Source organism: Phocoena sinus, chromosome 6, assembly GCF_008692025.1.
Source record: "Phocoena sinus isolate mPhoSin1 chromosome 6, mPhoSin1.pri, whole genome shotgun sequence".
Taxonomy (NCBI): domain Eukaryota; kingdom Metazoa; phylum Chordata; class Mammalia; order Artiodactyla; family Phocoenidae; genus Phocoena; species Phocoena sinus.
The window spans coordinates 28,477,674-28,501,419 of record NC_045768.1 but is presented as its reverse complement, the minus strand read 5'-3'; the positions used below and the strand labels follow the sequence as shown (position 1 = coordinate 28,501,419).

Genomic DNA, 23,746 nt, shown 5'->3' with positions numbered 1-23,746 from the left:
GACACAATCTCACCATAAATCCCACCTCTAGAACAGCAACCCATTCAAAACCTAGGAGGGAACTCAAAACCTGGAGCTTCTCCCTGAGGAGTAGAGGGTTCAAAACTTACATTGGGCATTCTAACTTTTAAGACATGCTCTTGAGAGATGAACCTCCAAAACATCTAATTTTGAAAACCAATGTGTCCTGAGACCCACAAGATGGCAGTGATGTAAGAAACACCTCTCACAGGGCTCTCAAATTCACCAGCCCCAGGGCCCAGCCCAGAACAGTCAGTCGTGCCCAGACTTAAAGTGAAAGAGGCTCACCTGCTTATATTAAAACCTCAACCTGAGGGGCAGGCATCTAATTTAACACATACATCTAGGAGCCTGCTGGAACACTCTCCAGGGAAGGAGACTGGCAGGTGCCATACTTGCATTCTCCCTTTGCTGTGCTCCACAGCACCAGTATCTCCCAGAAGGGACCTTTACACATGTCTGGTGCCTTGATTTTTGTGGCTGCTTCCCAAAAAATGCCCGTCTGTAAGAAGGCTAGTGATTTAATGACCTCTCTTGGTCTCATCTAGCTATAAAACATGTTATATAATTTTTAACCTTCTTCCAATCAAAGCCTAGCCTAAGAAGACTCTGTGTGGAGAATCCATGGGTTAATCTATTTGTTCAATAAATATTCATTAATCACCTACCATGTGCCATGCAAGTAAGCACTGGGCAATAAATAGACAACTTTCCTGACTCAATGGAGCAGACACTGTGTTTAGCTGAGAGACAGGCAGACCCCACAGGGACTTTGGGCTGTATAGAGTTTGAGTTTTATTCTAAAAACAATGGGAAATCCTTTAGGAATTTTAAGCAAGAAAAATATCTGATTTATAATTTAAAAATCTACTTGTAGCAGATATGGATATCCAACAATTACTATTGATGAAGAATATGAGACAGCTGTCTTGCTCAAGTGACATAAGAGATACTTGTACTTCTTCACCATCCATGTCTAATCCTGTACTACTTGCTTTATATTTTTAAAATATAACTTCTTGTATTCAACCCCACTGCTGCTGGCTTGGCCCAAGGTCTCAGAATCTGTCTCACTAATTTTTTAAATAGGGTCCAGACTTGTTTTACCTCAAAGGGAATTTTTGTCACACCACATCTCTCCTTAAAACCATTCAATGTATCTCTAATATTTAGAGCAACCATAAATCCTGGTTTGCCCATTCTCAGTTTATAACTTTTATCCCAGGGTAATTATTAATAGCACCAACTCTCACCCTCAAAATTTTCCTAGTTTGAATGATAACACATAGCAACTCTAATACTTTTAAAACCACACTCTTCAGCAAGTCATATGAGTCACTCTGAGACCTACATTCTTCCACCCTTGATTGCCTCCACCCTCCACCCTATATTTTCCTGGCATGCTTAGAAAATGCAGTAGTATTATGCATTATGTGTTCTGCTTTCAGTGTCTTTGCACACGGTCTGTATACCTCCCTACTTCTTCCCACAGCTAGCTTCTGTATGATCTTCAAATTTCAGAATGGGTTCTATCCTGCCCCCAGCTTAGGTTATGTAATTCTTCTAGTAATACCATAGCTCTCTGTATTCTCAATAACTACCACAAAGCATGAAATGTTTGTTAAAAGTAGCTAAGAAGGGAGGAACGCAGCCAGGCAGGCAAGCAAGAAGGAAAGAATGAAAGAAAGAAGGAAGAAAAGAAGAATAACTCATCTCACACATCAGAGGTGCTTAATAAATTTGGGCTATCATTAACATATAGGCTTTCCTCTAACCTAATTACCATATACATTATAAAAATATTTATCAAGCTCTAGTCTAAAAATATGTACTTGATCACTGATATTTTGTCTTATTCTTAGAGACCTGTAATATAATTGATGAGGTTGCTTCCTTTCCTTTTATAGATAAAAAAACTGAGACTTCCTCCCAAACCTTCCAACTGCTTTTAAGCAGCACTTTTTCATCATTATTGGATTAAAACCAAGGTATACCTAGGATACAGCTATGGATTCTTTTTTATTATTATTATTTTCTGATGAATTATAACTGATTACGAGCTGCAGTTTCTCAACTTGCATTATCACAGATTTTTCACTCATATACTTTTTAGTCAAATCTCATTTCCCAGAGATGGTTGAATTTAATTCATAGGTTTGTACATTCATGTTAAAGTGTGGATATCTGATATTAGAGAAGAGCTACTGACTGTATTATGTCAAAGAGTAACTGAAATGAAGAATGGTTAATATGAGGCTGAAGTTTTCTAGGAAGCTGTGCTGATTATTTTGCATTTCCCCTATACCTCTCCAAGATTTATTCTCTGCCTTTCTCTGCCCTTCACTTTCCCTAGAAGGCTGACATACCTGGACGCTATCTACTAGACTCCTCTGCCAAAGGTCTTCCAGTTGGGTTTGGACACTAGAAGCAGAGGCAGGTATTCTGAAGTCAAGACCGCAGTATTTCTTCACTGCTCCTTTTCTTAATCTTACCCAGTATATGTAACTTTTTCATTAAAGTCTCTTCATTTGGAATACTTGGGATGAATTCTGTTTTCCTAACAGGATCCTGATTGAAACAGACACATTGTCTTAATTAGTGCTAATAATCAAAATTTAATCATTGAAATTTATGAAATCTCTAACATAGAAAGTATATTAAGTATAATTATATCTGGCAGGAAATAATAAAACACTTGGTTCAAAAGCCTTAAATTAATCAGGTTTTTAAAAAATTTTTATATAATAAGAAGTCTGGAGCTAAATGGCTACCGATATTCATTTTAGACTCCACAGTGTACATTCTGATATATCCTTGACTCACTTAGCCTTTATTTCAGGATCACATGATGGCTGCTCTAGCTCCATCTGTCACATCTTCAGTCAATCAGAAAAAAAAGGGAGAAGAAAGGCAAAAGCAGCTGTATCCTTCTTGGTCAAGACTTAGTTTACTGGAGGCTGCTCTCAGCAAGACTTATGCTTATAGTGTTTCTTATGGGCTGAATTTTGTCCCTCAAAATTGGTATGTTGACGCTCTCACCCCCCACTATTTCATAATGTGACTATGTTGGAAATGGGATGATTAAAAAGGTAATTAAGTTTAAATGAAGTCATATGGATTGGCCCTAATCAAATCTGATTGGTCTCCTTATAAGAAGAGAAAATTAGGACACACAAAAGAGATACCAGGGATATGCGTACACAGAGGAAACACCATGTGAGGACACAGAAATGTTTCTTTCACCACTCCTTTTCAACATTGTACCAGAAGTCCTAGCTAATGAAATAAGATAAGAATAGAAATTAAAAGTATACAAATTGGGATTTAAGAATAAAACTGGTTATTGGGGGGCTGTTTTTTTGTGGGGGTTTTTTTGGGGGGGCGTTTCTTGCAAATGACATGATATCTATGTAGAAAATCCCAAATAATCAACAACAACAAAAATCCTATAAGCAATTATAGCAACGTTTAAGATACAAGGTTAATACACAGAAGTTCATTGCTTTCCTAGATATCAACCATGGAAAAGTGGAACTTGAAATGACAAACACAACACAATGGCCAAAATCCAGAGCACTGGCTACACCAAATGCTAGCGAGATGTGGAGCAACAGGAGCTCTTACTCATTGTTAGTGGAAACGAAAAATGGTACAGTCACTTTGGAAGACAGATTGGCAGTTTCTTATAAAACTAAACATACTTTTACTATATGATCCCACAATCACACTCCTTGATATTTTAAAGGAGTTGAAAACTTATGTCTAAACAAAAACCTGCACATAGAGGTTTATAGAAGCTTATTCATAATTGCCAAAACTTGGAAGCAACCAGATGTCCTCCAGTAGGTAAACAGATAAACAAACTGTGGTACATTCAGAAAATAAAATATTATTCAGCACTAGAAAGAAATGAGCCATGAAAAGAAATGGAGGAAACTTAAATGCATATTACTAAGTGAAAGAAGCCAATCTGAAAAGGCTGCATACAGTATGATTCCTACTGTATGACATTCTGGGAAAGGCAAAATTGGAGACAAATAGGCTGAGCACAGAGAATTTTTAGGGCAGTGGAACTACTCTGTACGATAGTACAGTGGTGTATACATATCATTATATATGTATCTAAACCTACAGAATGTACCATAGCAAGAGTGAACCCCAGCGTAAGCTATGGACTCTGGGTGATAATGATGTGACAATGTAGCTTCATCAGTTGTAACAAATGTACCACTCTGGTGGGGCATGTTGATAATGAGGGAGGAGGTATATATTTTGGGGCAGGAGGTATATGGGAACTCTCTGTACCCTCCACTCAATTTTGCTGTGAACCTCAAGCTGCTCTAAAAAATTGTCTATTAAAAACTACCATTTATATTGTCATGAAAATGAAGTACTTAGGAACAAATCTAATAAAATATGTTCAGGATCTATATGTGAAAGACCTAGAAAGTGATATTGAAGAAGAACAAGTGAAAAGACTGATACCACATGACTTTAAGCCTTAAAATAAAGCTACAATAACCGAAACAGGGTGGTTTTGGTGAAGGAATAGACAAATAGATCATTAGAACAGAACAGAGAGCCAGAAGTAGACCAGCCAAACACAGCCAACTGAATCTTTGACAAAGGAGAAAAGGTAATTCAATGGAAAAAGATAGTCTTTTCAACAAATTGTGCTGGAACAAATGGACATCCACATGCAAAAATGAATATAAACACCACTGTGAATATTGATGAGGCTAGAAAAATAGGCAGTGGCAAGCCCTTTTAATACTGCAAACAACTATTAGCCTTGTGTATGAATATAGTTCCTATTTACATTATCATTATCAATTTCAGAATTAAAGCAGTTCCAGTCCTTGGAAAAATGACATGACATTATGGAATGAACTAGGATTTTGTGATACCTGAATTATGTCATTTATTAAATCTTTGGTACTGGAAATATTACTTAATATCCCTGAGTAATGTTTCCTCATCTATAAAATGGAAATAAAGACAGTGCCTTCCTTTTCTGACATGTTTATAGAGGTATTATTAAATAATGCATGTGAAACAATAACCATATCATAAACACCTATTTGTATTAGGTGAAGCTAAGGAAACAATGATACAAATTTAAAACCAGATTGGCTTAGAAAATATTATCAGTGATAATGTATCACTAAGGACCTCCCACAAAAAATAGCACTTGAGAAATATTTACTGGTGTACTAGACTGGTACATCAAGTTTTGTTTTGTTTTGTTTCCCCTTATTAAATAATATTCTTTTAAAATATATTCAGTATTTATGATGTATGATTAGATTATGATTCAGAGTTATTCAGTGCCTCATTGGTGCCACTTACTTGGAAACACGGTATTTTCCTGCCTCTTGACATTGGATCTGACTTACTTTGGGCAATGGAATCCTAGTGGACATGACAGAGCCAAAGGCTTGGAAAGTGACTTCAATATTGGTCCTGTCTTTTTGATCCCCAAATCTCCCTGAGAACATGATCTGGCTAGCCCACTGGTTCAAGAGAGTTGAGAGACACTGGAGCAGACCCTCATAGCTGCACCTTGAAGCAGAATATATGTCACTGCAATCTAGATCAGCCAATACCCATCTAATCCCCAGATCTCAGCCCAGCTGAGATCAACAGAATTGTTCAAGTTGACCTGGAGATGCATGATAAATAAATGGTATGGACTGCTGAGATGTTGTGGGTCTTTGTTATCTCTCATTGTTGTGGCAATTTGCTTCCTAATATACCACGTATCTCATTTTACTTATTTCCCTTCTAGGAAGCTCAGAGCCAGGTTTAAAACACAGTTGTGTCCTTAAGTAGTCTGAATATGTGGACATTTATTTGAAAGGGTTTCAAGTTTTAAATTTTATATGCACTTCCACTTATTTGGATCCTATATTTCTATTTATAATTTATCACTCTTTTTTTTCTGCTTATGTTTTATTCTAAGCTTTACCATGCTTTTAAGAATAAGACAGAGTATAAGTAATAAAACATTGAACAATTACTATGTGCCAGGAATTGTAAATATGGATAAAATGTCTTCCCTGTTGTTGAGGATGCTATAGTCTTATAAAGGAAATAGATATCCAGCAATAGATGTAATAACAATATAATAGGTATAATAATATAACATAATAGCAATATGTATAATATGTATTGAATATATAAAGTTATATAGAAAATATTCTGACAAAACATAGGAAGGAGCTATTAATAATCATGCCAAGGAGTGGTGAGGTCAGACCAGAAAGGCTTCACAGAGTAATATTTGAGCTTGGTATTGAAAGATAAGAATTTCACTAAACATGGAATTGAAAAGGGTTTGTATAGAAATACATGAAGTAATTTGGTGCACCTATAGTGTAAAATGTGAAGCAAAAAGGGACAAAAATTTGTGAAAGTTTGTTTACTATGTTAAAGTGTTTGATGTCATATCTGAAGATGAAAATGGGTAATGCCAAAAGAGAAATGGAATTATAAGAAAATTAAAAACAGTAACAGAAATGAAGAATGCCTCCTACAGGCTCATCATTAGACTCAACACAGATGAAGAAAGAATTGGTGAATTTGAAGTTAGGTCAATAGAAATTTTCCAACCTGCAACTCAAAAAGACAATAATGGAAAAGAAGAAAAACAGAATAAAACGTTCAAGAACTGTGGGACACTATCAAGAGGTGTAACATATCTAAAGGTGATAGGGATTCGCCTTCATTTTTTCAAGAAAAAGAATACAAATGTTTTATGGCTTTATAAGAGTCTTAAAATTCACTCCATAAGAAGATATGGAAGAGACCATCATTCCTACTTTAGTCATTTAATATATATTTATCTATACAGGAACACATATATAAAGCCAGAATTTTCCCTTAAATTAATAAAAATGAAAATTTACATTTAAATAATGAAAATACTAATCGCAATAATAATACATGCAGACTTTATTTTAGTATGCTTTTGCACCACTGACATTTAAGGAATAGACCTGAGAAGGACTTTTTCTGTAATTTAGTTTTCCAAGTCAGGCACAACATACTGAATTTTATCCTTGGCATTTGGCCAGAGTTTCATGAAATGCCTGAATCTGAAACTAGTACAGAAACAAGAGAATTAAATAGTGGGCAATCTTATGTTTGGTTTGAATCTTTCTTGGCAGATTCCCTCTCATTTGGTTTTTCACATCCTCAGCAATAACCCATTACTTAACAATAACAAAGATTGATCAGGTTTACTTGTAAAGCAAAATTTACAAATGGGCTAGACTAGGCTTCCTTTTGCTGCTGTTTTCCTTAGATCACATTGTCAGTATGTATTTCTGGAAAGTAGTGATGAGAATATTAGCCTTGATATTTTACCACTTAATGCATGTTAATGCACATCAGCATCAGGTATGTTGGGAATATCTTCAACACAACTGTAATTGCAATACATTTACCTGAGCCTTTTTGCTCAGGAAGGAAGGGAGGACATTACAAAGAGCTAGTTAAAACCTGATGCTAGAGGACAAGTTCTGAGAGATTGTATCAGAGAGGAGCATCTTCCCAGAGCTGAAAATTAATCGCAAGGGATATCAAGTCCTTATCATGCCACAACAAGTTCAAAAGCCAGGAGGAGAAATAGAGAAGCAACTTGAGAGTGATGTTGTGCATCAGACAGAAAGGCAGAGTCTGGGTTAATGGCTGAGAAGAATCTAATGGCAGCCACTGCTAACATACTACAGGTGGGTATACAGTAAGTGCATGAGGGTTTTGAACTGCCTTTAGCATGAGAGTGTACCTATCTCAGCATTAATCTAAAACTCATTTTACATATTCTCTATAGGTCAGGGGTCCCTAACCCCCAGGCCACAGACTGGTACTGGTCCACGGTCTGTTTAGGAACCAGGCCGCACAGCAGGAGGTGAGCAGCAGGTGAACGAGGAAAGCTTCATCTGCCATTCTCCTTCGTTCCCCATCACTCGCACTACCACCTGAACCACCCCCTGCACCCATCCCCACCCTCCCACTGTGGAAAAACTGTCTTCGACGAAATCAGTCCCTGGTGCCAAAAAGGTTGGGGACCACTGCTATAGATGATGGTGGTCTTGAGCCTATAACATCCTTGATGGTAAAATGTCTTCATTACTTTTTTAAACAAGTTTCTTCTAACATACACACACACGCATATATCTTCTCTACTCCTAGGGTAGTATTCTGTACAGTTCTCTCACAGACGTACTTACAGCTTTGCACAAGAGCATCGATGTATCATGTAGTTCTGAGCAAATGAGCTGAGAAAAACTAAGGATTATTTTTACTATTAGAGAATCATTAGAGCAAAGAACTTACTAAACATAGCATTGGGTTCCTAAATGACTCTTACATTTACTTCTTAATAGTTCAGTCTTTTACTGGAGTAGTCCAATAGCAAAACCATTCACAATTTTCAAGACTATATTCTGAACTTTTTTTATTATGTTCTTTAGATTCAGTGCTCTCTTCATAACTGTTTCTATAATCTACAGACTAGTCTCCATCTTTTGATGACCTATATATTATGCAATAAAACTTTTCTTTATTTTTCAATCTATCTACTATTTCTGTATTTTTAAACTCTTCTAGTTTAAATGGAAAGAACACTGAAGTTGGAGTAAAAGCATCTGAGTATAGATATTAGTTCTGTTATTTTATATTTATGTGACCTTGGAAAATATCTTGAATGCTTCAATGCCTTAGATTCAGTTTTCTGACATCAAAAATAAAATTACAAACATGTACTTAGCTCATAGAGTTGTTTTGAAATTAAATTAGATAGTATAAGTGAAAGTTCCAGGCATACATCGAGTGCTCAATAAATATTTGTTACCATTTTGTTGTGAGCTCTCATTGCCCTTAACATTGCTTCTAACATATTTAGAGCCATTATAACATTAAAGTCCTTACTCAGACAAGGCTGAACTGAGCTATAAATTCACTGAGGCGTTCATATTTTTCCAAGGAACAAATCCAAAACTCTTCTTCAAAATTGTAACTATTCATAGGTACAGGACTGCTTAAGATAATGGTGAAATTTAGACAAAATTTCTGCAAAGAACAATGATTTTCTTTTAAGGGAAAGACAGAAGGAAAGGTGCTACCTGTGAAACCATCCATCTACCCATTATCTATTCACCTGCACTTTCTCTTCTTTCCCATCACACTTACCCTCTCTTCCTTCCTTCTACCCTCTATTCCCCTACTCACATTTTTTTCTGTCTGCAGCCTCTATATTCACACATAGAGCTCTATGAATTTCAAAATCCAAGGTCTCAGCAAATACTACAACAAATGCTACAGTCCCTTGCTACTCCAGGTGCAGTCCATGAATGATCTGCCTTGTCACAGCCCTGAAGCTTGTTAGATATGCAGAATCTCAGATCCCACCCCAGACACATGGAACCAGATCTGCATTTTAACAGGACTCCCAAGTGATTCTTAGGTACATTAAAGTGTGAGAAGCATTGGTATAGCCAATAGTTCTCTACTCTGGCTGCACATTAGACTGACTTGCAGAACTTGTAAAAATTTATGTGTCCAATCCTTGCCTTCGCAAAAGATTCTAATCTAATTAGTATGCTATGTGGTCTGAGCTTTACTATTTTGTAAAAGCTCCCAGGTGATTCTTACGTGCTGCCATGTTTGAGAGTCTTTTTCCCACTCCAGTCATGTTTTAACACAGTAATACTTTTAAAACTTCATCTCTGTAATCAGTAAGCATTTATACATTAAAACAGCTTTACTACTCATTTAGCAACACTAAAAGGCTATACAAAGAGATGCTAAAAAACACTTCCTATGTTATTTCTTGCAATGGCATGCAGATATACAATGATCTCAAAATTAAAAATTTAACTTACAAAAATTTAAATACGTATAGACATACACATTTGGTTTTGTGTCAAAAATGTATAAATAAAATCTTTTATATAATAAAATCTTCATCTAAAAACTCAGTCCACATATCTCCCATATACATTTATAATTAATAATAAAAGTTGCATTATAAGACACAGAGGATTCCAAATGAAATGTGAAAGCTACTCTTCTCCAACCGATTTATCTTCCCAAAGGTAATAACTATTAGTATTTACTTTTATCTTCTAGAAAAATTTTAATACCACATGGATAGATTCGTTTTTATTTCCACAGACCAGAATTACACTATACATTGTGTTCTTTATATTGTTGTTTTCCTGTAGTATATATTAGAAATCCTTTCTTTTCAGTATATACCTTATTCTCTTCAATAACATGTTGTTCAGTTCTCTGTTGATTGAGGTTCTGGTTGTATCCAGATCTTTTGGATGTCTTTTTATTTCTCTGTTTGTGATTATTGATTATTTTTCTATATCACAACATTAAATGAATATTCCTATACATATATCTTGGCACAATTGTGTGAGGGTATCTAGGAGGTATATTTTAGGTGGTATAATTCCCACAACAAAAGGTATGGGCAGTTTTAATTTATATGTGTGTTACCAAGTTGATACTAATGAGGTCCATGTCTATCCTCTTAGCACCAATATATACTTCTGCATAATTCTGTCCTCACCAGCTCAAGATATTATCAAACCTTGTAATTTTTGTCAACATGATATATAAAAAAATGAGATTCTATAGTTGTTTTAATGTATTGCATTTCTTTTTATAGGAAAAGGTCAAACATCTTTTCATATGTTTATTGGTGCCTTCTGTTCTTGTCGACTATACCCTTTTCTGACTTTTATGTTTGACCCAGATGGATTAATTTCAGAAATCGGAAGCTTATGAGCAATTCTTCTTTTACTTTGCTGATGTATTAGAAAAAAACACTAGAGAAAAGAATGAGGGCAGAGAAAGGGGCCAATAGCAGGCACCATGCCAACCTATACAGAAGCATATAGAGTACTTCATGGTTCTCAGAAGTAGATCATTCAGATCTCTGATAATTGGTTGATTACCAGCAGAGTCTGAAGCAGAAACTAGAGAAAATCTGCAAGGGAAGAGAGGAGGGTTATGAGGCTTGCCAAATCCAGCTCTATTGTCTTTGAGACAAGGATTCTGCATCAGTTCCTACACCACACTAGGTATGAAATAGCCTTCCACCAATAGGTCATCCTGCCTGAGAAAATGGCAAGCACGCCTAAGAGAAAACCCAAGGATGGAAAAGGCCTAGTTAGAGGTTGAGATTCCCAAGACAAAGCCAGAGAAAAATGACTAGTGCCAAAATTCGCTGACATAGGTCTAGATTGGGAATTTCATTCACCTTTTAGCAATGGTTGGCAAATCTTCATCTCTAATAGCCTGCCCAAAGGGAAGAGACAGGGTGACTCTACTAAGAATATTTCTATCCCATGCCACATCCCGAATGGATTATTGGATATTAGTAAGGATCTTTTCAAAGAATTTTGAGAACTTAACTAAGGAAAAAGTAAGCAGAAGTACCAGTTTAAACTTAATCATCCTTTCTTGAAAGTATATACGCCTGCTGTACAGTAGAAACTAACACAACATTGTAAAGCATTTATACTCCAATAAAGATGTGAAAAAAAAGTATATATGCCCAAAGAATTATAAAGATTAAAAAAAAAAACGCACAAGGAGGTTGACTTAATAAAGCCACAGTCACTGAAAAGGCAGAGAGATTCCAAATATAACATTTCCCATTCTAAATGTATTTTCTAGCCCAGTTCCTACTGTAAGTAAATCTAAATTCCATGAGAGAGCAATAAATAAAAGCTGAAAGAGCTAGTTTATAAAAATCCCTGTAAATAATTAGGGCACATGTTACACTTTATGAACTTGAAAATGTACTTTTATGAAAGCTTTTGCTTCTGAACGGGGAACATCCTCTCTTACTTTGTTGTTGTTGTTTGCTTTTTGGGTTTTTTTTTTTTTTGCTCAGAGTACCCAAAGCTGTTTTGTCACCCTGACCTCACCATAGTAGGAGAATCCCCCAAGAAAAGACCAGCAGTGCAGAAGGCTTGAGGCAGTAATTACAGTGTCCCTCCAGAAGAGGTGGCACATTGTGAAAGTGAGCTCATAGCCAGAAGAAAGAGACAAAAAGTTAGGTGGTACCCAATATTAGTATGGCACCAGAGGGGACAGAGCTCACCTGTGAGTACTGGAGGGTGACAGATAGCAAACTAGCCTGGCTTAGGGGGCAGAGGCAGGACCGTTGGAGTCCAGGCAGGCAAGGGAACAAGGAAAATGACAGATGCCATGTGACAGCAGGCCAGACTTGGCAATAAGCACATCTGATACACATGTCCAGGAGGTTACAGAAATGATGATGGAACAAAGGGAAGGTGGGATTCTGCACTAGCAGGCGAAGCATGAGCCAGTAAAATAAAACCTATTTCTTATTACCATATTGCCAGGGTGCACTAAGAAAATACATATACACGTATATATTTATGTATAACCAGAAAGTGTAACAATATTTTTAAAAATATGGCTCACATGATAAAATACAATGGAGTCATTTTGAATAAGTTTTAAAATAAATATTTAAAGAGCTTAGGATAAAGTTAAACTCTAAGGAGGAAAAGAAGAATATTAAATTGTCTATATAGTGTGGTTCATATATTTATTAAAGAAATATACAGAGATATAAAAAATACCAAAATATTAATGCTACTATTTTATCATAGCAGAATTTTGTTTTCTATTGTGTTTGTTAGCATTCTAAAATAATAAGTATAATGACACTAAAAGACTAAATGTAAAGAGCTGGGCAGACAAGCGTAAACAGTGCTATGATTAGTATTTTCACCTAATTCTTATACCTTTTTATGTATTAGTCTCATAATTATGTAAAATGATAAAAAGTTAAAGCAAAAAACAGCTGCAATAACTGTGCAATATGTACTTTTACAACAGACTTTAATGTTATTCCGAAAACTGTTAATGAAGCTTATCTCTGGATGGAAGTGTTACAGGTAATTTTTTTCTTTTTTTCGGTATGTGGGCCTCTCACTCTCGTGGCCTCTCCCGTTGCGGAGCACAGGCTCCGGACGCGCAGGCTCAACGGCCATGGCTCTCGGGCCCAGCCGCTCCGCGGCATGTGGGATCCTCCTGGACTGGGGCATGAACCCGTGTCCCCTGCATCGGCAGGCGGACTCTCAACCACTGCGCCACCAGGGAAGCCCCACAGATAATTTTTTTCAATAGTTTTCTTCTCATTTTCTTTCTTCCTCTTTTTTCTCCTCCTCCTCCTCTTTCTTCTCTTCCCCTTACTTCCCTCTTCTTCTTACAATTAATCAGAAAAGTAAATGTTATTAATTCCTTTAAATGTATCTACACTTTTACTTCATGAATATGTTTCTGCCTGGTGTCTTTCTGTGCCATTGTGGAAAGCAAAAATACCATATTTTTATAAAGCAAATTTGATTCTCATCCATACCATGAAGTGTCCCAGGTGACTACTCTTCCCTCCATCTCACACAACACTCCTGAAAAGATCTGGCATGTAGACCATGATTTGTTGTGTCCTACATTGACACTACAATATACGCCCTATGAACAGAGTGCTTCACTCAATCCCTTAAGTTCATGGAATACAGTAGCTGCTTAATGTTAATTGTGCAATTAATATTTTTGAATGCTCATCACACGTCCTCTCTTGATTCCATTATAATAAGTGATGATTTCCGAATTCCTTTCACCAGCCCAGACTCATTCCCTGAGCTTCAGCACCACCTGTACAACAGCCTGTCCAGTACCTGCATTTGGATGTCCCATGGTCCCCTCAAATCCACGTGGCTGAACAGAGCTCATGATCCTCCCCAAACACCTGTCTCTCTCCACTACCTGAGTTGATGGTGTTGCCATTCATCCACTTACCACCCCAGACTTTCTCCTTTCACTTTACCTCCATCCACGAGCAAACCCTGATGATTCGGACTATTAAATATACCTGAGTCAATTACATCTCAATAAAACTGGAAAAACTTTTTAAATTAAACAAAAATATTGTTGAGTGCTCGACAGATGCTGTTGACCCTAGGTTAACCACCTTAACACCAGAATATTTAAAATATTGATTAATAGAAAACCTATATATCTTTCTCCTATTGATCTAAATTTAGTATTTTTAAAACACTTACCAGGTCATGTTCCAATTAAGAAAATATTAAGAAGACAATAAACAAGACATGTCTATCAAATTCCACAGTTCTTGCCACCCCCATACCTCAGAGGACAGGGCAGTGTTTCTGGATTCCAAGAGCATAAAGTCCACTTTAGTTTTCTCTCCAAATCCCACATTTTATGGGGAATGGGTATTTTATTAAAACATTCAGCAGTGAAGTATTTCTGCAGATCAAATATTGATTTTGTATGCATTTATTTACTCACAATCTACTCACATTAAGTCTGCAAGTCCTGTTTATTGTCTTCTTAATATCTTTCATATCCATTCCCATCTCTATCACTGTCATTTGCCCATATTACCGTAATATTTTCTCAGACCTCAATTGCATTACTGCACCTTTAATCTCCTTCATAATTTGATCAGAACAGCAGAAGGGGCTTTCAAATATGCAAATCTGGTCTTTTCACTTTGGTTTTTAAAAATCCTTCAGTAGTTCTTTGTTTACAGGATAAAATTTAAATTTCTAATTTTACTGAACAAGACTGTCGTGATCTGCTCCTTTCCATTATTTGCACTTCTTCCACAACTATTACTCTGTGTATACTTAATTACTATATTTAATTGGTACTAATTAAGTATATCCACAAGTATACTAAAAGGTGATATATATTACGTACTTGTGGTTACCCCAGCTGTTTCATGACCTTTTTACCAGATCAATTCTGAATGAAATATGCTCTTATAGACAACTCCAAGTTATCTTAGCTATGTAATCATTTTTCAAGATTTGGCTTAATTTGCTCTGAGAAATTCCCCTCTTCAACTTGGGTTAAAGCTCTCACTCCTTACTGCCATCCTCTGTCTGTGCATATCTATCTTCATGCCCTCTATTGTATTTTCCTGGTTGCTTGTGTGCCTCTACAATTAGAATATGAGTAAATTAAAGATAATTTGATTCATCCTTTTATTGCCAACAGGAATTACATTGGATTATACTTAGCAGGGTCATCAAAAGGCATTTATTGAATAAAAGCACACATAACCAACATCAAATCTTTGAAGAAACCTCACTGCTAAATGTTCTAATAAAATTTTGCACTTTCCATGAGTGCATATGATAGGAGAGAAAACCAAAGGAAACCATTGACCAAACAAAAAGACAACCTACTGAATGGAAGAAATATGTGCAAATGATATGACTGATAAGGGGTTAATATCCAACATATATAAACAGCTTATTTAACTTAACATCAAAAAACCAAACAACCCAACTAGAAAATGGGCAGAAGACCTGAGTAGACATTTTTTCAAAGAAGACATACAGATGGCCAACAGACACGTGAAAATATGCTCGACATTGTTAATCATCAGAGAAATGAAAATTAAAACCACAATGATATATGACCTCACACTTGTTGGAATGGCTATCATCAAAAAGAACACAAATAACAATGTTGGAGAGGATTAGGAGAAAAAGGAACCCTCATACAATGTTGGTGGGAATGCAAATTGGGGAAGCCACTGTGGAAAACAGTATGAAGGTTTCTCAAAAAACTAAAAAACAGAACTACCATATGACCCAGCAATTCCACTCCTGGATATATATCTGAAAAAAACAGAAACACTAATTCAAAAAGATACAGGCCCCCACCACTCCAATGTTCACAGCAGCATTATCTACAATTGCCAAGATATAGAAGCAACCTAAGTAGCCATCAACAGATGAATGGATTAAGAAGCAATGGTATGTCTATACAATGGAATACTATTCAGCCATAAAAAACAATGAAAATCTGCCATTTGCAACAACATATTGCATTGGCCAAAAAGTTCATTCGGTTAGTGAATACATTGCTCAAAAAAATTCTTGGTGAAAATGAAAAATGTCTTTTATTTTTACTTAAAACTGAATGAGACGTAATTGATGTTTATAGGACACTCCATCCCAAAACAACAGAATACACTTTCTTCTCAAGTGCTCATGGAACATTCTCCAGGCTAGATCATATCTTGGGTCACAAATCAAGCCTTGGTAAATTTAAGAAAATTGAAATCATATCAAGTGTCTTTTCTGACCACAACACGATGAGACTAGATATCAATTACAGGAAAAAATCCATAAAACATACAAACACATGCAGGCTAAACAATAAACTACTAAATAGCTAAGATATCACTGAAGAAATCAAAGAGGAAATCAAAAAATACCTAGAAACAAATGACAATGAAAACACGACGACCCAAAACCTATGGGATGCAGCAAAAGCAGTTCTAAGAGGGAAGTTTATAGCAATACAATTCTACCTCAATAAACAAGAAACATCTCAAATGAACAACCTAACCTTACAACTAAAGCAATTAGAGAAATAAGAACAAAAAGCCCCCCAAAGTTAGCAGAAGGAAACAAATCATAAAGATCAGATCAGAAATAAATGAAAAAGAAATGAAGGAAACAATAGCAAAGATCAATGAAACTAAAAGCTGGTTCTTTGAGAAGATAAATAAAATTGATAAACCATTAGCCAGACTCATCAAGAAAAAAAGGGAGAAGACTCAAATCAATAGAATTGGAAATGAAGAAGAAGTAACAACCAAAACTGCAGAAATACAGAGGATCATGAGAGATTACTACAAGCAACTATATGCCAATAAAATGGACAACCTGGAAGAAATGGACAAATTCTTAGAAAAGAACAACCTTCTGAGACGGAATCAAGAAGAAATAGAAAATATAAATAGACCAATCACAAGCACTGAAATTAAAACTGTGATTAAAAATCTTCAACAAACAAAAGTCCAGGACCAATGGCTTCACAGGCGAATTCTATCAAACATTTAGAGAAGAGCTAACACCTATCCTTCTCAAACTCTTCCAAAATATAACAGAGGGAGGAACACTTCCAAACTCATTCTACGAGGCCACCATCATCCTGATACAGAAACCAGACAAAGATGTCACAAAAAAAGAAAACTACCAGCCAATATGACTGATGAACATAGGTGCAAAAATCCTCAACAAAATACTAGCAAACAGAATTCAACAGCACAATGAAAGGATCATACACCAAGATCAAGTGGGGTTTATCTCAGGAATGCAAGGATTCTTCAATATACACATATCAATCAATGTGATACACCATATTAACAAACTGAAGAATAAAAACCATATGATCATCTCAATAGATGCAGAAAAAGCTTTCAACAAAATTCAACACCAATTTGTGATAAAAACCCTCCAGAAAGTAGACATAGAGGGAACTTACCTCAACATAATAAAGGCCATATATGACAAACCCACAGCCAACATCATTCTCAATGGAGTATTACTCAGCCATAAAAAGAAATGAAATTGAGTTATTTGTAGTGAGGTGGATGGACCTAGAGACTGTCATACAGAGTGAAGTAAGTCAGAAAGAGAAAAACAAATACCGTATGCTAACACATATATATGGAATCTCAAAAAAAAAAAAAAAGGTTCTGAAGAACCTAGGGGCAGGACAGGAATAAAGACGCAGATGTAGAGAATGCACTTGAGGACATGGGGAGGGGGAAGGGTAAGCTGAGAGGAAGAGAGAGAGTGGCATGGACATATATACAGCACCAAAAGTAAAATAGATAGCTAGTAGGAAGCAGCCACATAGCACAGGGAGATCAGGTCGGTGCTTTGAGACCACCTAGAGGGGTGGGTTAGGGAGAATGGGAAGGAGAAGCAAGAGGGAGGAGATATGGGGATATATGTATATGCATAGCTGATTCACTTTGTTATAAAGCAGAAACTAACACACAACTGTAAAGCAATTATACTCCAATACAGATGTTAAAAAAAAAAAAACTCAATGAACTTCTTGGCCAACCCAGTAGGTGGACTTGGAGGGTATTATGCTAAGTGAAATAAGTCATAAAGCGAAAGACAAATACTGTATGATATCACTTATATGTGGAATCTAAAAAATAAAACAAACTACTGAATATAACAAAAAAGAAACACTCACAGATACAGAGAACAAACTAGTGGTTACCAGTGGAGAGAAGGAAAGGGGGAGGGGCAAGATAGTGGTAAGGGATTAAGTGGTACCAGCTACTATCTATAAAATACATAAGCTACAAGGATATATTGTACAACATAGGGAATACAGTCAATATTTTATAACAACTATAAATGGAATATAACCTTTAAAAATTGTGAATCACTGTGCAGTACACCTGAAAATTATACAATATTGTACATCAACTATACCTCATTAAAAAAAAAAAATAGTTGTGTTTTACTGTCTTAAAATCCAGAGACCTTTCCCTATTGCCTGGTACGTCAGGTGACAAAAAACATGGAGTAACTATTCTTAGACCTTGATTGCATTACAATCACCTACCTTCTCCCACTGAAAATCTCAGTCATTAGGGTTAGTGTCTGGCTTGGGCATCTGTATTGTAACAGCTGATCCTAATGAACATAGAAATCTGAAAACCAGAGCTATGGAGAGTGCTTTGAATATTTTTTTGTTTGTTCTGCAATGTTTAAGAGACCTTAAAAAGAATCAAAATGTTGCTCCATTTTTACTAGCAAATTTTGTTCTATCCTCTGGGACTATCGTCTTGTCTTCTTTGTCTTTGAAGTCAATAAATTCTAGTCTTGAAGCTGTTGAAAAAATTTCCCCCTTAACACCTCCGTCCATCCATTTTAATTAAACCACAGATCCTAGGTCTTTGAAGACACCTCAGGTCTTAGACTGAGCCATCCCTCTAGTGACATCAGCCATGGATCAAAACATCTTTCAGATGACCCTCTGGGACTCTGCTGCTCACTTGCAGAGGCAACTGCATTTGGCATTCCTCAAGAAGCTTTCAGTATAATCTGAGCATTTCAAGTGCCTAAATGGAAGGGAACCTATGAATTTTGGAGCTCTTTCTAACATACAATATCTTAAATGGCATGTTTTCCCCCCAAACAAGATCTTCATTAATTTATAAAACTCACACAAAGTGATGGAAAGGAGTTCTTAGTCTGATACAGCAGCATAATGCCCTATGGGAAAGTACTTTCAGAAATAAAAACCAATAGTGTTCTACTTTGACTATCTTTGTAGATTTAAAAGATGATTAAAAGAAAGTCCAGTAAGTTCTTTGTATTTTAACTTTTGTAGCAGTGAATGATTGGAATTTTACTATCATTCTTATTATAGTACTTCAGAATACTTATAAATCTATTTTGCAGAAAAGCAGCTTTCATGTTTCACTCAGAAGTATTAATGCCTTTTCTTTACTACAGGAGAAAAGATGGTAAGAAATGAAGAGTTAACTACTCTTATTGTCAAAGGACATTCAGATGAGATCTGTGTTTTGCTATAAATGTGTTCAGTGTGCTTGTTAATATACAAATGAAAGTATCAATATCAATTCTTTAAAATAGTGCATATGATTTCTTAAAGCCAATAGTTCATATCACATTTTCATTAACAAGGACTTTGGATTGAAGTCTATGTGCTATTTTATAAGAGAAGGGAAAGATGGCACTTGGTATGAACAGAATTAAGAAGGATGTCTCCTTTCTGATGAGTCTCTGTGTCATAAATGGAAAAAAGATCAATGTCACTCCCTTAAGGTATGAACCCCTGATGCCAGGCACAGAGTCTCAAGACACTGGTTTCTCAGCTGGGGACACAGGAATCTTAGGGACCTCAGATTCACTCCAATCCTATATGCCAGAAACCCTTTAAAAGTTGCCCAGGCAATAAAAATTTTAAAAACAATAAGCCCACTTACTGAATGTTCATATACCTAGCACTGTGCTAGGTGTAATTTGTACAAACTAAGTTAATCTGGACTGTATGATGGAGGCATTTTATTATTCTCATTTTATAAATAGAAAACAAATACTCAGACAGGTTAAATGACTTGCCTAAAGTCACATAGTTGGAGAATAGGGACACCTGGATTGAATCCTGATCTGTGTCACTCCAGCTTCTAAGGTCCTGACCTCCATGCACAATGATGAGTCCAGGCCTTGTTCTGGAACAGCCTGACCCAGTCCCCTCACTGCAGACCATGACCCTGTCTTCTACTACAATGTGAGTGTAGCCATTGTCCTTGGTGTTTTTCTTATTTAAAGTACCCTTCTATTTAGAGTTTAGTCTATTATCTTTTAACTAATTTAGTTATTTTTTAAAATATTTTTGCTGCCTAGCTCTGAAATTTCTTAAGACCTTAAGTCTACAGAAACTTTTTAAAGTAATCATTCTTTCAATAAAAAAAAAAGGTAGGCATCTTTTCTTCTCAGATTGCTACCCAGTATTCTTCAGTAATCTATTTTTTTTCCTCAGATGAACCACTAAAGGAGAACAACAGGGACTGTTGTGAAAATGCAATGCAATACAATGATATGTGTAAAAGGTAAATCATGGTGCTTGGTACAAAGAAAGCATCCTGTTAGTTCCACGGCACACCACACTAAGAGTTCCCTCCTCACAGACTGGTCTAGAACATCCTTAGCCTCTCCAACTATATGGACTGTGTTGCTTGAGTTATTTCTGGGCAATAAGAACATAGACATTGTGATTCTCCATTTAAAAACAGAGAAATATGCTCTTAGTATGTGCCAGAAAACTCAGGAATTGTCCTTTTGACATCATCTAAACAATCATGCCACCCTTTTCTTTTTCTTGCCAGAATTACTTTGCAATAAATGTGTAAATAAAAAGGTCTCAAAGTCTTGATCATTGGGCATTTTGTTACCTAATATTGAGGTCCATGTAACTATGTTAAAAAAATGTTAAATAATATTTAAGTTCAAAGAGAATTCTAGTTTTCTAGCACTCTGCACTTAAATCCCAGTATTAACTCATATCTGGAATGGAGTTATCATTTGTTTGTACTTTCCAAAAAGTCATGAAGGTCACGAAAATGAAATTTTGTAGTCTTTAGTGGTCACTAATAAATGATTCTATAGTACATTTTTGAGAAACAAATACATCTAGTTCATTTAGAATAAAATCCAAATTTCCAAGGAATTTTATGAGATACACATAATTCTTATTTTAAGATAAAAAAGCTGAGACCTTGAGAAGTTAATTTGTCAAAGGGCACAAAGCAAGTACTACTGGGTTTCTCTGCCTGGGTTTCCCAGATAATAAGCAGGCTGAGAAACTGGTGTAGCCTCCCAATGAAAGGAGCTTATGCAGGCTCAGCATCCCAGGTGTCAGGCTTCCTTCCCCCAGAGAACTGCAATATTGCATAGGTCCTAAGATCTTCAGATAGTGGGGCATGAGCATCCCAGATGACTCCTATAAATAGCTAGTACCCCAAATGCAACTGGCCAGTTTATCCCTTTCTTGACAAAGCCACTTTCTCATGTTTGCCCTTTAAGAGTGAGACCCTCAACTTCATCAGTGGAAGCCTTGGTTCTGGTACACCATTCTGTGCAGTGGTAAGAGAAGGCAGACATGGGTATCTGTGTCACTGATCATGCCTTGTGTTATTTCTTTTTATCCAGTAAAGCCTATTTCTTATACCTTGATATAAACTGATGTGGGATTCACCCCAACCCTTTGCCTGACAGGGAGCAGCCTTGCTGGAGGTCACTCAGCACCATACTGCCTTTCTACCTTGAATGGAGACATTGTTTTAAATTTCTTTCGGTAGAAAAGAGAATTCCTAAATTAATTACAAGCAAAAGAAGAATCCCCCATTTATTCAGAAACATGGCCACAATAACTATGCCTGGTATAACACCATTAAAATTAGCCTCTCTTACTTCCTCTACTTCTTTACTCTTTCACCATATAATAAAACTCATATATACATGTTCTAATATTAATTACTTCTTTATCTACTTTAGTCTACTGCAAACAAACTAGTTTAGCTTTTAAGGCATTTTAAATGTTATCATATTAATTCCGTAGGAAAACACCAGAATTTTTCCCTGCTCCATCTCTAATCTTCCTGCTGTTTCATTTTTCCCTGTAAATACTTAACTTTAAGTTACCTTCACAATTCCTTTCCTGCCTGGGTTGCTCAGATCTTCATGGCTCATATACTTCCAGAACTTGGAAATGTATTAACTTTTCAGCCTTTCTTATTTTATGGAGCAAATAGTTATTCAAAATCTACGATTTACCAGCACCATGACAGGTGCTTGGTATATATTTGAAAATAAAACTAACACAGTTTCTGCACTCCTAGAACTTATACTCTACCGCAGGAGACAGATAATAAGCAATTACATAAGTGTTTATAAAACATCAAATTGTAAAGTTTTATGAAAAAAATAGAGGTAATAGAGAGTAAAAAAAATGAAGAAAAATCATTACAGCCTGGCACCCCCTCTGTATCCTCTCTCTCTCTCTCCCTCTTGGAGACCTCTAATCAGACACTTTCCCCTCTCTGTGTCACTTCATACCAGTACCTCTTCCTCCAGCCCTGCTCTCCTTCTCCTTAGGCTCATCTCTATCTCCTAACACCTTCCAAAAAATATGCTTTATATTAATTCACCCAGTTAATTTTAATGGAATTGAAGTTATTTTCAATAAAGTAAATGCTATCATATTGGCAACAACTCACAAAGGAGAGGAATTTAATTTGTGAAACATCATAGTACAATCACTGGACCTCTAAGCTTGTAATGCTCTAGAAATTCACAATCACAGTTCCATCTGGACAGAGAGCTATCAGCCAAACAAGGCCAGATTTATGCATTCTTTTTAAAGCTGGTGCTGAAAAAGTAATTTCAAACATTTAAACTCAGCGTCACTTTTTAAAACTTGAAGTGGGCAAGTGCAAATGAAGTGTACTAATGACTTTCGGTGTAGCTTTAGCCTACATTAATCAGGAGTGTTCTCATTGTTTGCAGATAGACTTTATAGAAATGGCTTTGCAAGCTTTTGCTTACCCATTCTGGCAGCTGGAAGCAGAATAATTTATTTGTGAAGCATCTTTTATGCAAACTATATCCATTCCCTAAATGTTCCCTTGAATTAAATAAGGCAAGAGTGTAGACAAAATAAATTAAAGAAAATCATAGCATGCAAATATTATAGAAGGAATTAATTAAAACCTGATGGCATTTGACCAGAAAAAGAAAGGGAGAAACTAATAAGTATGTTCAAGAAAAGGAAAAATAACTCGCATGATGTTTGGAGGAAATGGAATGTTGAAAGTGATAGAGAATAGTTGAAACTGGAATTATTATGAAGGGGGCAATAGATTATTTTACCAAAAAGAGAATAAACAGAATTCAGAGTTAAATGCGACTTCTATGTTAGATAAGTCTACAGTTAAATATAGAATAGGATTTTCTTCTAAGAACTTACCACAAATTGCATTCAGCTAAGATGTAGTTGTAGTATATCTGATAGGAAGAATTTTAATAAAGTAGGCTTTTAGGTCTCCTCTGATATATTCGTTTCAGAAGTGTAATAACTAATGAAATAAGAAAGAATACACTGCACCTACTTGAAGAGCTCTGCCCAAACATTTCTGGATAAAGTCAAAATGGTTATGCATTCTTCCAAAATAATGTCACAATGTCTACTACTAAGATAATTAAGCAGTTGGGTCACTGGGATTATTAGATCTTCTGGTTGCCTGTGGGTTTGAAAGGATCCTTTCTATACCAAGCCTAGGTAA

General features: G+C 36.0%; 1 pseudogene; it reads right to left on the bottom strand.

Annotated features, from left to right (window-relative positions):
* LOC116754972 overlaps positions 1-8,025 on the bottom strand; it is a 95,948-nt pseudogene extending 87,923 nt beyond the window's left edge.
* Between the last annotated feature and the right edge of the window lie 15,721 nt (positions 8,026-23,746).